The sequence below is a fragment of the Melanaphis sacchari genome, unplaced genomic scaffold, assembly GCF_002803265.2.
Source record: "Melanaphis sacchari strain LSU unplaced genomic scaffold, SCAv2.0 Contig20_pilon_pilon, whole genome shotgun sequence".
Classification (NCBI taxonomy): Eukaryota; Metazoa; Arthropoda; class Insecta; order Hemiptera; family Aphididae; genus Melanaphis; species Melanaphis sacchari.
This window is the reverse complement of record NW_020271042.1, coordinates 1,579,675-1,592,059: the sequence shown is the minus strand read 5'-3', so window position 1 is coordinate 1,592,059 and position 12,385 is coordinate 1,579,675.

The following is a 12,385-nucleotide window of genomic DNA, read 5'->3' as shown; positions in this document are numbered from 1 at the left end:
TTCTCAAAATTATTAAAATATATTTATATTAGTATTTCCTTCTTATGATATAATTTTCAAAATATTTTGGCTCTTTTTAAACTACTAATAAATATACAAAATGTTTGACTTAAGTTTTGTTCTTAATTTTGTTTTAATTTGATATCATATTAATTATTATTATTAATATATTAACACTTGAATATTTATAAAAAATTTGTGATTTTGACAACTTTAATCTAAAATAAACTGTAAACGCTATTAAAAAAATCGTGACTGTTCTGTTATTTGTTTCTTGTTTTTCACGATTAGGTACTTTAATTTTAATAAGAATTGGGCATTTTATACTTTTGATCAACTGTTTACTAACTCAGAAATAAAAAACTTGTATAACTGTTTTGCACAGAATCTTAAATAAAAATTACAATTGTAAAGGTTGTATTATATTAATGTAATATTATAGATAATTGTAACAATATAATAAAATATTATCATAACGTAATTTAATCAGTATAATTTTGTTCTAATTAAAACTACATAATACATTAATAGTTATCAATATTAATATGTTTTTTTTTTTATTTTAGATAAATTTTATTAATTACACAATGTTAAAATATTGATTTTTGTAATTTCTCCTTACCGATTGCAATCCAATAAACATGTGCTTGTAAGTTAAGTTGCTTATTTCAGGGGCGTTATTTTTTCTGTTTAAACATCAATGCGGTTTGTATACTTGATATTATAATTTTTTATTTTATTTTTATCAAACTAGTAAACATTTTTAAATCAAAATAAAATAACAAAATAATTTATATTATTTCTCCTTAAATATCATGTAGTATAAAAAAACATATGGGTTAATTATATCTGGCTATTATGATCAACTTAAAAATTTCGATTTCTATCAATTAAATTTTTAAATAATAATAATTGTTTAATGTGAGAAAAAGTTTTCTACGTTATGCTGATGAAATATATTATAACTAACCATCAATGTTTATCTATTAATAGATTTATATTTAAATTGTTTTGATTAAAGCTTTCAGTTACTAAAAACATAGTTTACCTTTAAAATACACCAAACTATATAAATCAGATAAAAACATAAAAATAAGTTATGAATTCTGAGATGTGTAGTAACCTGAAAAACTAAATTAACTAATGAAACATTATTTTCATTATATTATTATTTTTATTTGAAGTTGTGTGAAAAAAATAATAATAACAAACAATAGATCAACTGGAGTCGTATACATTTTTTTAGATATGCATTGTCTAACGTTTAAACAATATCTTATTGATACTAATATACTATACGTATATGATAAATGTGAATTCAATTTTCACTTTATCACGTCATGTAAATTCAAATTTGTTAGATATCTCATTTAATTATTGTGTGAGCTGCTTGTATCGATGTATATATACTACAGTGCCATTATTTTATGAAACGTTCAACCTACCGAAATTATCGATAAAGACAGTACCATTATATTGTATCTATATAATATATTACAATAGGTATTTTTTTTATAGTAAATTATGGCATTATAGGATGTAAGTAGTGTATACTTGTGTAATATTGATTGTGCGGTGGTGGTAGTGCGTAAATTAGCTGCAGCGCAATTACATTTGAAAAGGAAGTACAATATGACAAGTCATATTAAAAAAAAAATATAATAATAATTAGTTAATGATAAAAATGATTGTGGTTGATATGAAATTGTAAACGCAGGTACTTGTGTGGCTGTGTTTTGTATATTTATTATTTACTAGAAATATAAAAATAAAATATATAAATACAATCACCGTGTTATTAGCTATAAAATTTACACCACGCTATAGAAATATGTTAAGTGTTAATAAATTAAAATAACCCAAGTTTGAAATTAAAAACGTTGCATCTTTTAAAACATGTCATATTATATAATATTAATTATATTATTACTTACTTATATTAGTAAATTTCCTGTAAATATAGGTGAGAAGGTATATATATATAGCGACTGGTATGTACTTGTGATCGTTTTTATACTAATAATCTAATAATATACATGTTTATTAATCCATTCAACTATTACTAAAACACTTAAATTATTTTAAGTGAAATATACATATTAGACAAGTAAATTAAAGGCGCCCATACTATGTAACTATATAAGCCATTATTATTTTAATAAAATGTAAGAAACGATTTAATTAATAAAATAAGTATTACTATGGGCATTGGGTAAATACACAAGGTAGATCCTTTTGTTTAAGTTAATTCATATATTATACATTCAACGAAAATTTATGAAATTTTTACTGATGTATCGTGTATGCACAAAGGTGATATAAGACTGGTAAAAAACTTATTTCTGAAGTACTAATATTATATTTCTTGTTGATTAATAAATTGTTTGAATTTAAGAATATTATGTCAAAAAGATGAACATTTCTATATTATATTCATGAAAAAAGTTTATTTCGGTCGGAATCGATGGTAGGTACACTTTTAGAAAGACAGTGGTGGTGGTTCGAGCCGTTATCCATTTCATGGTCAAATAATACATAAATCTACATGTTGACTATTATACTAAACATAATAATTAATAAACTAAAAGCATAAAATAAAACTGTTTTAATTTTACATTGATAGGGATTTTTTTTCGCTCGGAACATGATTGTTATGGCTATTATTATCCTTATTATAATATAATACCTACAACTTGAATAAATGTATATAATGTATGATAGTATATACTATCATGAAGAGAGTAGTGAAGTCTAAATTATTTGCGATAAAACAATTCACGAAGGATACAATATAGTATGAGATTTAACATTATGTACACAGTTGTCGATAGCGTTAGAACGAAAAAATAACCTACTCGTTTTAAACTTACGAATTGCGGGACACCGATCTCTATAACGACGCTAAGTTTACCATAATAATATTTTTAATAATACGTTTATACCACTTGTCATGAATAACTGGTTCGACGTGCACAGGAATCCGACAAGGACATGTGTCAAAATTTTAACAAAAAAAAAAAATAAAAAGTAAAAAAAATAAAAAATAAAAGTACAGCAGGATATATACATTTTGCGAACGCTCATCTATGCAGAATACTCGCTTAGATAACTATCGTTTAAATAGCACACGGTTAAAACATTCCATATGTGTTTCATATAATTCTGTTTCGTTCAATAACGTTCAAATTATTGTCATGAAATAATAATAACAATAATGATATAATATGGTAATTGATATATCCGTAGTTTTGGTGTATAATGTATATTATGTTATGTATATTCATTATAATATATTATATACGGTATATTGCGGAAGCAGTTGATTGTTGAAGTATATTTTAGTGTGCAAAAATCCTAAAAACCTGTTTAGAGCGGTAAATAAACAATATTTTAAATTAATGCAGGAATGAAATTCATAATATTTTATTGTCGTAAACAGTATTCCTAAGTATATAATAGCAGAAAGTTAGGTAAAGAAAAATAAATAGAAACATTTTTTTAATATAACGCGCCATCGATATTTTATATAATACATTACCAGTAGTATTTTAATAGTAACAAATGATTGACAGTTTAATTTTTTTCGCAAATAATTATAGATTTTACAATACTATCATACGCAGCTATAATAAAATATAATATAGTTGAACTTAAACCTATGATTATGTGATGATTATATGTATGTAGCTATTTAGGAGAAATAATATGAAACGACGATTTCATTAGTTTTCAAATATAAAATATTATAAGGCGTTATATATAACATACAACGTTGATAATGATTTTCACTTATAAATTTTAAATTTTTAATATCGTATTAAGTTTTAGTTTTTACTCTTCAAAATGATTGTACACAATTCGAAATTTTTTATTTATTTAACGTTGACATATTTTTCCTCTTTCAGTTTGATATTTTACGTTGAACTCGCATTAAGTATTGCAGTTATAGTATTTAACTTAAGGGTGTCAGAATTGAATGGTTTTAGTATAAAAATTTGCCTCACAAAACTTTTATGTCTTGTAAAATAGTAAGATTTTAGTAATTATTGTTTGAAGATGAGTATATTATCCACGTTTTCTTTAATTTATATAATTTATTTTAGAGTATTTTGATATGTGTTAGTTTAAGTCAATTTAAAGATTGAAAACAAGTCTAATGTTGCATAAATAACATTTATTTCTTTCTGAGTAAAAAATAAAAAATATTTAAAATTCGAATAAATACTTAACGAAGCGTGATCGTTATTCCTATAATTTTGTTTTTGATACTTGAAATGGTTTGATTTTATTTTTTCGTATGGTCTAATGTATGGCCATCGCGCTATTTAACTAAAAATTGATTGTATTTTTCCCTTGCGGAGATTATTACTTAACGTTACAAGACACAAAAACTATTAAAACATATTTATTTTTGACTATTAACACGTTTAATGTTTGTATTATATCATTGGTTATATAAAATATATCCTGAAAATATTGTTTAAATATTGTAATTAGTAGGTATATATGTTCAAAATCATTATATGTGTGTTATGTAATTATAAAGTTCATATTATCAATCTATTTCACATAATAATGAGTAATCACGAGTTACTAGTGTTTTTTAATTTATGTCTATCGAATTTTCCAGGCCGTTTCCATAAATCCTTTTCATCATACCATCTAACAATCATATACTCACACATAATAAATAAATAATAACACTATTTATACATTGCAATTAAATATTATTATTACTTAGATGATTTCTTGAAAGACATGAAAATATGTTTGACAATAGCACTAATATCGAGACTTGAGTAAATTATTTTTTATTGTCATTTCATAAACACTTTGGTTTTTTTTTATTGTAAAAATGTAATATGTATAGGTGTTAATAAATTATGATATATTAGTCACTGCAGTTGGTTGTCAGTTGACGGTAAAAAATTATGTATGAGAGTGTTCTATGGCAATATTGGCAAACATGGACGATGTGGTACTTATAGACAAATAACAATGGTGAGAAAATTAAGATTATCATTTAATTAACTTGAGGAAATGGTGAATACATTTGAGTTACAGTTAAACGAGGAAAAAACATAATACATAGTGATGAGAAGACGAGATAGACGGAAATATTTCCATCTTTAAGTAATAGTATTTATCAGTTCAGTAGATCTAAAAAATTTAAATTTTTAGGTTCTATATTGGCAGTAAAAAATAAAATTGACAAAGAAGTAGCATTAAGAACTCTATCAGGAAGCAATTAATGCTTTTATGGACTTACGAGTCATGAATTATGTAAGTCGCGGTCACTGCTAAGATAATTTAAAAACTAATTATTTATTATACAAATACGCCTAGTAATCATTTATGATACGAAGACGTGACTCCTAAAGAATAGACAAAGGGGAAAAAAATTGATGGTTTTTAAAAAAATAATCTTAAGACAGATTTTAGACAGTACGAAGACATAGGAGAGTGAAAAGCAAGGAAAAATAATAGCTGGGAGACTTTTTCAGGAACAAAAATTATTGACTACAATCATGAGTTGAAGATTACAATAGTCTGAATACATGGAGCAAAGTCACAATCTAATTTTACGTATGAAATCGTAAGATAATCCAATAAAAAAAATATACTAATTGGTTAATTGTGATAAACACTCCCTATAGGATAAGTAGATATAAATAAAAAAGATGAGAAAAACTGAATGGAGACCTATTCTAGAAAATATGAACAGCTGAAAGGAAAAATAGAAGAGTTGGATGTGTGACGGGATGATCATATTGACCGAAAACCCTATAAAGAAGAAGATAAAGTATATAATAATGTATTATCATATAAATTATTTCACGTAAACTTTTGCTTTTGTGAGTATGGGCATTATTTTCGTTCGATTGATAGAAAATAGCAAAATTTTTTTGATAAACATTATAATACATGGTAAATCTTTCACTCATTGTTTAAAAATCTATTAATGTTTTTGAAAATATTTTTTTCACATAATTTCTAGTAGAAATAAAACAATACATTTTAATATTTTTTTAAGTTTTTACTTTTTTGAATAGTAACTTACATTTTTAATTTCATATTCTAAAATAGAATATAGTAGTAGGCCTAAATTTTGCGGGGTATCCCGTTCCATTATACTTTGTCCATTTAAACTATAAATAGTTATAACTCATAAAGTCATAAACTACTAATTTAAATTTTGATTTTAATGTATCGAAATACTCCAAAAAGTATTCTGTTTCAGAGTTAATTTAAAAAATATATGCTCTTATACAAAAAAGTATAATTTTAAAAATTATAACGTTAAAAATATATATACTTTTTTTTTTTAGTGTAAATTATGTAAGAAAAGTATTTCCAAAAACGTTAATTGATTTCAAAATGATAAGTTGTTTATGGTAAAAGAAATACTTAGTATATGAAAAGTCATAATTTATTATGTCTTATCATAATATGTCTTAATTCATGATTATTAACATTCTTTTATTGTAATTTGAATGGCTAAAAATATATTTGCTAATAAGTTATAATGGTAGAATAATTCCTTGAATTTGACTCGATGTTAAAACGTCTTCTTTCTTTATTTTGTAATATATTATTTTAATTGTTATTATTTAGGGTTATGAACTTTCATAAAGTTTTAAATTACTTTTTTTATGCCACGCACGAAAGTGTTAATTGTCGACGTGGATGGCATGCGCAATCATAGAGTTAATATGGCATTTTGGAAATGCGGCAAAGGTTACGAATCTTTTGTCGCCTGTTAAAGGGGAAGTAAAAATGGAAGAAAACGGTTAATAGAGTCGGTACTTGCCGTACATATGGGACGTTAAAATTAAATAATAATTATGTCTTGTTTGTGCAACCAACTGACATAATATACGTATATGGTATATCATGACGTGTTCATTATCTATTATTGCTTTTACACAAATAAATTTAGTTGTTATTTTTTTGAATATAACATTATTATAGGTAGTGTATGAAGAACGGTGCATTTGTTTAATATGTATTTATAAATAAAATCTCCATGTCTGTTGTACATTGTTATCTGATTTAAATATTTTTTTTATTTTTTTATTTAAACTTTGTAATTACAATTAGTTTCAACAATAATTTAAATATTACTTTATCATGTTAAATAGTAATGATACTTGTGATATTAAGGGTAGAAGTTAACATACACGTATTGCATTTTTTTTAAATTTAAAACAATTTTTATATCTTAGCAGTCAAATTTTAAATAAACAATATCACACATCTCTGTAGGGCTATATTATTAAAACGCATTGTGCCAGTAGTAGTTATATAGGTATCTATAACGAATATCAATATGAAAAAAATTTAACTTACGCTATACAATATATATATATATATATATATATATATATATATAACATATTAAATATTGTTTATGCATAATATAAATAGCTGTAAATCAATCCATGAATCAAAATAGTAAATTATTTTTAATTCAATTTGTACTGTAAAATCATATTGGACTCGACCAAAACATCATATTAAAATACGCCGTGGTTTATACTTACACGCTCGTTTATCACTATGTTTAGCTTGTTATTTTCTTCATTAGATGTCATATTATTATTGCGATAGTAATCCGAGTGTGACCGATTTTTGTAAGGAGTTCGAAATCATTTCTTCTCTACGGGTATTAGATTAATTGTGTTTTCCCATTTGTTTTTTGCGGCCGCGGCGTTTGGTTCGTTTAATTTCTCCTCAACTTATTGTCTAATGCAAGTGTTAATTCCCACGTAGTGTATAATATAACCATCACAAAATATTATAATGAATGGTATACTATGCTTACTTATACCTACGTTGGTTATGATTTTTCCGATTTCTTTTTTGAAATCGTTTTAATAAATATGTTGTTTTAGTAAAATATTTATGTCCATTTAAGATTTTGATATATCCACAACGATTACATATAGAATGTACTAGAAAAATAATATCGTAAGTACGATTTGAACTATACACGAAAAATAGGTAAATGCCAATTGGAAATTCGTACGCTGTTGCAATTTGTATTAGGTTTACAACAAAAGCATTAATATTATGATGTTTATGAGTTAATATGGCTTACATTTCATGCAACAATCAAGAGAATTTGACCTTTATTATTTTACTAATTCTAGAATACTTTAAATTTATAATATTTATACTATACGTTTCTTTTATTTATAATAGATTAGTATTTATATATTTTTTTAATATATTAATAGACCCATTTGTTTTATCAATGAAATTATTCATACAGAATACATTTATAATTTTATTTCCAAAAGTTATTTTATTTTTATACAAGACAAAATATAGTTGATTTATAATATAATAAATCCTTTATAAGAACTATTAAAAATAAAATTAAAATTAAAAATCTTAAGTAAGATAATGAACATTGTCATTGCAGAGTAGGTCATTGTAATAGATGTGTTAAATTTAAATTTATTGATAGATCATGGTACACAAACATTTTTTTTTATTAAAAAATCTATTTTTATTTTCTAAAGATAACTGACTACTTATTTGCTTATTGTATCTTGTATAGATTGTAATTTTTATTATAATAAATACATTTTTTTTTTTAAAGGATAGCTTAGGTAAACTGTATTTCAATTATTATTAGACTTTTCTTAATTCAGCATATTGACCAAAAATAAAAATTGTTTACTAAATACGAGTACATTAGATATAATTTTAAAGTCAATACCAACAAATTATATAAATATATATAAATATAAAGTTCGCAGTAATACAATAAAACTAGGCAAATCATTTATTATGTGTATAGAAAATTATATTATACATAATAATTATAATATGAAGTTTTAATAGAATTAATGTTTTTTGAATTAAATTAAATTAATTAAAGAAAAATTGTTAGTGGAGTGATTTATATGTTTTTTCTTTTTGTGTATGTATCAAACAACAATTAGTTGAAAAAATTCTTTGAATTTTTACTTAAAGGGTAGTTTCTAATAACTTTAATAATAAATTGGATTTAGTAGTAGGATATTCACATATTTACTTTATTTTAAATATAAATTTTTTTCAAAATATGAACTTCCAAAAGTTATAAAAAAAAATTAGTGCTCATGTATAATTCTAATTTAATATTTTTTAATTGTTGTATAAACACTTATAGAGATCTTTGTATTAAATTGATGATATTACTTTAATATTTCTATTTAGGGCAGTTTTTTGATAATTATTTATTGTGTTATTAATATATCTTATATATCTTACTTTAACTCTCAAAAGTAACAATTAAAATTATTTTTATAATAGAAACAACAAACAATGATGAAGATTTATTTGCTCAAAAATATGATGATTGGATTTGTAAGAAGAAAAAAAAATACATATTTTTAAAATCATTAAATTCCTCGCTGCATTCAGAATGTAAAATATCTCCTGTCGTTTACGCCTTAACTAAAGAGTTGGGTTTTTTTTAGTAATACAAAAACTATCCGGATATCCGCCGTGTGTTCGTTTTATTTTTTGGATGTCAAACGTTTGAATTTCCGAGGTAATTAAGTATAAATAATAATAATAATAATAAAACAATAACAATAAAAATAATAATTATATAGTGGTTATTTTTAACGTATGCTTATTATGTTTGTGTAAAGAACATGGTTCCATGTATTGTAGTAATAATTAACTTAATGCTATTGAGTATTCATTAAAATAAACATAATATTAAATTTCAATAAACTTATTAGTTATTATATACATATATCTGAATTGTAAGAGTGTCAGTAGAATAGGTAACTTAAAAGTTATAATATAATAATTGATATGTGATCTAAACTGATTATAGGTAAGCCAATTGAACGGAAATTAATCATAGTAGTTATTATATATATATATACTATATTGCAGAGTTCGAGATTAAAAGTAATTAAAACATGCAATTTACAGGTATGATTATAAATTAAAAAAATAAAAATATACACCAACAATCAATAATTAAAAATTAAAAAAAATGTATAAAATAACATACAAATTAATTTTTTGAGAATTTTTAAAAAATTAATATTTTTATAAAAAAAAATTTTAATTGAATATACTATATTTCAAAATGTTTATTTGGAATGTATATTTTTGTATACACTCACTTTTTGTGTTTTGTTGCACTCATATCAAGTTGCATAGAAAATGCAATAATAATTAATGAATTTAATGCACCAATGATATGTAAGGGACTATTATTAGATCACTATTGAATGTTATTGGTATATTAATATTTTATGATTGTTTATACAACCTATTACATTATTAGGTGTTAATGCATATGTTACGAGTTCCAATACCTGAAATTAATAGATAATTGATAAATATTTAAAATTCAAAATTAACTCGATGTGGGAAAAATATTTCATTTACTTTTTAAACTAACAAACTAATAACTTGCCTACTATTTTATAATATAGTGAAAAAGTGAAAATTTAACTCATTAATTTCTATTATGTATTATATTTAAATAAAGTGTTTTTGATTAATCTACCTTTTATTAGTATACATAATAATGATATTAATATAATAGAAATAAGGTTAATACGAATGTTTAATGTGGTAACAATATATGAAAATGTATCCAAACGAACATACATGATTTCGTAGCTCAAACAGTATAATACAGGAAACAGGGATGGAAAAATACGTTATTTTTATTGACTAGAACCTAACTTAATTCATTATTGGTATCTACGTTATATACTATTGTAATATTTACATAGATAAAATACTCAACTTAACAATTTCTCTTCAACAGTTTTATTCATCACTTGAAAAAGCCCTCAATCAAAACAACGCCATCTTTAAATTTTTCAAAACAATAAATTTAGATAAAATACTGTAATTAATATATTTTATTTCTAATATTGTAACAATTCATAATAGTATGTGAATGTTACCCTAGAATAATAATCGAAGCCTAAATATTAATAATAATAAAAAATATATATGGTGGCTTGGCGTGGCGCGTTGGCTGCTACCAGTCGCGGAATGCAACTGAGAGTAAGTAACAGCTACAGCTACTAGCTTCCGGATGGGTGACCACTCGGGATCATAGTGGTTAAAAACCTTGCCACACAAACACGTGTTTGCTATCAACCGTAACAATCGTAAAATACAACCTCTTACTCCTTACCATAGTTCATAACCCCTACAAACAGCTAATGGCCCTAGTTGCCGGGCTTTTAAGTTCAATTAAAATATATATATATATATATATTTTAGTGTAATAAACGATTGTCCAATTAAACAACGCGTGAGACAATGTTAATGTAATTTCTTTATTTTGTATATTTTATTTTCCATGTGAATTAAAAGCAATTAAGACATACGATTGCGATGAAAAAAAAAATAATTCTTTATCGATTATTATACGTTATTAGTACTCATAGACACTTACATGTTATATTGTAAACTTACACATAATGTATAGAATATAAATAAATAGGTCTATAATATATTAAAGTTTTAATGTTTTTTCGATAAATTTGTATAATATATTATATTGGGTAGCGTGAGAAGTAAAAACCTAGTTTGAAATAAAAAAAAAAATTATAATTAGATACCTATATAGTAAATAAGATATATTATATATTTATATGACGTACATGCTTATAATTTATGAAAATTTGTGAATGTTTGATAACTTTATAATGATGATATGAACTTAAACAGTTGTAACTACTTATATCGAAATTTATATTTAATAATTAGTCCGGGAGTGTGGAAAACATGTATTTTTAATTTTTATTATAATTATTTTTTCCATTTTTTTTTTTTTTTATACCTGAGGCAGTCATGGCGCCATGGCTGAACATTGTATATCCAATAATAATATAATATTACCAATGAAATGATAGTAAATCACCTTGCAAATAGTGCGTGCTGAAACTTACCATGATATAGTAGCTTACATGTTTTGCATTTTTTCATCATCTAGACTGCCACAAGTTGCGTTTCGACAAAGTAATCTTATATTTTATTTATAATATTAGAAAGATTTGTAAGCGTTTGATTGATTTCAATATCATATTCGTTGATCATGCTTGATATTTTAATGACGGAATGATCGCATATTTATTGTACAAGAAAATTGATTATTTACAATATACATTGAATAAAAAAAAAAAAAAAAATTGTTTAAATAAAAAAATCAATCTCGTACACCGACACGCCTTATGCCCTTCGATGAAACGTTTTTTAAAGTTTCTTTTAAAGGTTTTCACCTGTGTATGTATAGAGCAAATCAATTTTTTTTATATTTATTTGCGTATATTTCATAATCTACACGTAATGACATTCATCGTTATTGTGATTACAATCAATGATATAAATATTATATTACTCA